Genomic DNA, 5,146 nt, shown 5'->3' on the forward strand with positions numbered 1-5,146 from the left:
TGTCCGCCTAACTCCGACCGCCTTGCTGATAGGTAGCCGGTGCTACCACTTTGCAGTTTTCGTAAGCTTTCTCTTAATAAGGCTGATCACCCTTCCTGGGCTCATTAGCTCCACTTGGGTGAAATGCTTTCACGTTTCTTGCTCAATTTTCAGTTGAGTCCTTCATCTTTTCCTTAGGAAGTTGTTCAGAGTAACTTTATATATTCTGAATATAAAATATGTACTGTGACCATCTTCCCTCGTTCTATCGGATTGTTTGGTCACTCTGACAACAGAAAAAAAGTGGACAGGGTTAGCGTGAAAAACGCCAGGATGACTGAGAATAGTCCTCAGAGCCAAAAAAAAAAAAAAAAAAAAAAGAAACAAAACCTGAATTAATAAAAACAAACAGCTACCTGACTGTCTCTTTGCAGAAGGACCTGCTTGCAGTTTTGTTGCCGGAGCTGCTCCATGTCCTTGCTGAAAACCCATTGACCCCCACCTGCACCGGGAGTGTCCTTGCTCACAACCCTCCAACCCTTACCTTCAGCAGGAGTTAACACAAATCTCTAAGTTAAAGGGTCCAGGAAGAAGAAAGGAAGCTACAAACAAAACCCAGATGGTACTAGCTGGGACCAAGATGGCGACGACTCACCTCCAACAGACCCTGAGTAAGTCTCATTATACACTGATCTTACTACATTAGGATATTAAATAACACACCTACCAGTGGCCATGACCAGACACAGAGGACCAAAAAAGGATAGAAAAGGGGTGGCACGCCACTCCCTCAAAAAAGCCCTGCCGCTTCCCCGTAGACTAATGCATGTGCCTCCATTATTAGCCTTACTCCTCCTTCCCTTTGTTTTTACTCTTTAAAATTACAACCTTCTTTCCATGGGGGCCAGAAGTTGATCTGTGAAGTTAGCTCTGCTTCTTCATTCTTTGGCTACTGAATAAAGCTTGTGAGTATCTCAGGTTGGGTTTCCTTATTCAGCAGCTTGAATGGAAAAAGAACCTTCTCTGGCTGAGGCAGAGAGCCTTGGCTCGGCTAGGGCCTGAGCGGAGCCCGGATGGCTTAATTCAGTGACAGCGTAACATTTGGAAGGTGCCAAACCAAACCCAAATAACTGTGGCAGCAACCCACCAACCAATCAGGACCGAACGGCTTTCTCACCTTGTTAGTGGTTTTTATCTTTATAGTCTCTGCCGTTTGCCCCAGTCGTGGGACTCACTTTGCAGTGTATCTGGCCTGCCTCTCCCTGGTTTGCAAACCTATTAAAGCCCTGCTGTTACTTTGTTGAAGTAAAGTTGTCTGTCAGTGTTTTTCTTTCACTTGACAACTCTGTTAATGGATGCCTGAAATACACTGACGTTCTCAATTTTAAAATAATCTGATGTAGATACTTTTATTCTTTCATGTTTCATACTTTTACTGCCCTGCTGAGAAAATCCTTATCCTCTCCAAAGAAATAATGCTTTCTTATGTGTCCTCTGGAAACTTCATTATTCTCCCTTCCATATTTAGTTCTACAATAGTTCTGGGATTAAATATTTGTTTATAATAAGCAAAGGAACTTACATGCGAGACTCGTCCTGGGCTGCTGCGAGAGGAGAGGATCCCGGCACTCACCGGGCCAGAACCTTAGATGTTTACAAAGAGGCTTTAAGTAGTTTCAGTCAGGTATTCAGTACAGGTGTTCACGGTAACACATTACTGTCTCCAGGCTATTTCCTTGAATGGCAACAGCTGTGGGAACAGTGGGCCGAACTACATTCTAAGGGCTGGGCGTAAGGAGCCTCTGATGGCCTGTGCTCAGATAGGTCCACCAGAGGTCATGTCCTGTCAATGACCTCCTCCAACAGTGGCCAGGACCACAATATAATTTTTCTTTCTCCTTTGATTGTCCATTTGACTCAGCACCTTTTTTTGAAAAGGTTTTCCTCCCTTGCATTTCAGTGTTATTTTTAGAGAATGCAAAAAGAGGCCAGGAGAGACGGTATTGACTTTATCTAGATAGTGCATAGATAGATATATGACTTTAAAGTCCAGGAACCAAATGTTAGTGCAACTTACTGCATGTAAGTTATACTTCACCACAAAAATAATTGTGTATGTATATTGATTTTCATGAAATACTGGCAAAGATGCTTTAAATTAATGATGTTACATGTCTTTCAACTCTTTTGGGTTAGATAAGGTTAAACAAGGTGCTTCTAAATGGATGAAAAACAAGTTAACGACAATTTGCTAAGGTTAGTAAAACCTTTTTGATGCACTTTCGAGATTGAGGAAACTAATGACTCCATTGACTAGAAAATAAACTTGTTTGCAAGTCAGTTTTTAATACTTTTTTCCAGCAAAATTAGAAGTGTATATGTCAGGGCCCAAGCCAAAGTTCACAACAGCTTGCACCTGGTAAGAGGTAAATGTACGCATGCGCTGGTAGCGTGAGTACGCATTATGAACAATACGCATGCGCCGGTTATGTAAGCCTTATGAGCAAAGAAATGAGCAATGCAAATGGCTGGGCAGAAGAGACATAAGCAGGACAAACGCTCCACGCGGGCACGCGTCATCTCGTTGAACTAGAACAAAGTGCTGAGCACCGCTGCCACTGCGGCCCGCTGTGCACGCCACCCGCTTGTATTGCAATAAAATGCTATTTCACTGCATGTGGCTCCTTGTGCATTTTTCCAGTTGGACAGCTCACCTCGAATCCCTCTCCCGCACCCGTCAGCGGACAGTATCTGATAGGGGTATCTACTGACAGATAATTTAAATTTTTTTGATGATAGATTATGAAATTTTTTGAATTGCAGATTTAAAAGGGGCTTGCGGAATTGAGTGATTTTATATGGCAAAACTCCTTTTATTCCACTCTACTTATCTGTTTACATGAGCACTCAGCATTTATCTCTGCTTTAAATAAAAGTGTATAGCTGGTGTTGGTCTCTGTCCTGTTCTACTGAGAAGAAATATTCTTCTGTGAATAAATGGTTTATTTCATAAACAGTTCCTTTCACTTTAAGAATCCAATTCAGCAAAAATATTTTAAGTGATTAAAATTGAGAAAAAATGTATACTAATATTAATTGCAATACAATATTAATCCAATTACATTTAAATATTTAGAATCTTTTGGCTGTAGGATGCTATAATATAAAATTTTATTTTATATGTATAATTTATAAATATTTTGCAAAAACATTTTTTATTATAAAGTTGTATGATGTGGTAAAAATAATAAAATATTTATTTTATCATAACATTGCATGATGTAGTGAAAAAACACTTTCCAAGATAAACAATTAGAATAAGCTTTAAAATAGTGAAAAGAAATAAAAGTTCAAGTAGAAAAACAATAGAACTTCTGTTAAAGAAAAGCTTTCATGTAAATTTATGAAATGATCGATGAGGGTGTGATATTGTGATTTGTAATAATATATATTTGGTCTTCATCCCTATTTCTGGCACAGATGCCTGAACATTTGGAATTTAATTAAAGTGGCTTTTGTTATGTTAATGAGGTGCCTTTCCACCTCACACCTAAGGAAGGGGGCTGGTTGCCAGGGGAACAAACTGTGATTAGAGGGTTGAAAATTTCAGTTCACCTCCTGACCTCCAGGGAAGCCAGAAGGGCTGGAAGTTGAATCGGTTGCCAGCGGCCAATCATTTAATCAGTCAAGCATATGTAATATGTTTCCATAAAAACCCCAAAACACTGGGTTCAGAGAGCTTCCCTGTTGGTGAATACATGGACATTCAGGGAGAGTGGTGCCTTCAGAGAGCAAGGAACCTCCTCACCCTTTCCCCATAGCTGGTCGTGGGCCTCTCTTCCGTTTGGCTGTTCCTGAGTTACATCCTTTTATAATAAACCGGTAATCTAGTAAGTAAAATGCTTCTCTGGGTTCTGTGAGCTGCTCAAGCAAATTAATCAAGTCTGAGGAGGGGGCCATGGGAACCTGTGATTTGTAGCCAGTGGGTTAGAAGCACAGACGACTGACTACCTGGGCTTCCCACTGGCATCTGAAGTGTGCAGGGGCAGGTCGAGTGAGGGCAGTCTTGTGGGACTGAGCCCTTTACCTGTCAGATCTGACCCTGTCTCCAGGCAGATAGTGTCACAACTGAGTTGAATTATAGGACACCCAGGTGGTATCCTAGAATTGCTTGTTGGTGGTGAAACCCCCCTCCACATGTTGGAATTGGGTCCAGGAACCCAAAATAGTGGTTATCAACTTGCTGTAAGGTTTTTGTTTCACTGAATATACTTTTAAGATTAATCTATGAAGGGGGAGGGTGTATCTCAGTGGTAGAGTGCATGCCTGGTATGTATGAGGTCCTGGGTTCAATCCCCAGTATCTCTATTAAGTAAATAAGTAAATATAATTACCTCCACCCACAAAAAAATGATTTAAAAAATTAATCTACATGTCTTCTTTTTAAAAATTTCAGCATTTAAAATATGCCATGAATTACAACATTTAAAACTGTCTACTCTTAAAGTTAAATGTTTGTTATCAATTTGACTATTCACAAGAGGTTGAGGTTTTCAAAATTCATTTGGAAATGCATGAACAAAAAAAAATTTGTAGTGCACTGTCTAAGAACGTAAGAGCAGCTATGTACGAATTGTCAGTATGTGGACTGTGGACGAGCATAGAATCCCTGCTGTCAAACACTGTCCTTCCAGGGTTACTCTGCCACTTTCAGGATGAAATTCACATAGGAACATAACATGCGCGATATGACTGCACTGGCTTCTGCAGCCTCATTTCCTGAGTGATTTTTTTCACAGTCATGTAGATTGATCCACAAAAATAAGACGTTTGGTACCTCTCTGAAAGCACCCTGCACATTTCCCAAAGGACTTATTTCTGCCTCCACTCCTAATGGAGAGACAAACAACTCTTACTCCTCAGAACTCAGCTCAGTATCATCTCCAACTCTGGAAATATCCCTGGGTGATCACATAAAGATTTGTACTTTTGTCAGGATTAGGACCCTTACTGAGTTAAATGTTTGTTTTCACCAAAGTCCGTTAATGAATTCCTTAAGAGCAGGAGTTGTTTTTATTTTTGTTTTTGTTCTTTGCTTTTAAACTTTCAGCTTTAAAACATGATCTGTTATATAGTGCATAAATGATTGTAGAATGAATGAGTTTAA

At 40.2% G+C, this 5,146-nt stretch overlaps 1 non-coding gene across 1 annotated transcript; it reads left to right on the top strand.

Annotated features, from left to right (window-relative positions):
• The first annotated feature begins 4,274 nt into the window (after positions 1 to 4,274).
• On the top strand, positions 4,275 to 4,347 carry TRNAT-GGU (transfer RNA threonine (anticodon GGU)). Its single transcript has one exon. It is a non-coding gene; the product is annotated as a tRNA-Thr (tRNA).
• Positions 4,348 to 5,146: the final 799 nt, after the last annotated feature.

This window comes from Camelus bactrianus, chromosome 9, assembly GCF_048773025.1.
Source record: "Camelus bactrianus isolate YW-2024 breed Bactrian camel chromosome 9, ASM4877302v1, whole genome shotgun sequence".
Lineage (NCBI taxonomy): Eukaryota > Metazoa > Chordata > Mammalia > Artiodactyla > Camelidae > Camelus > Camelus bactrianus.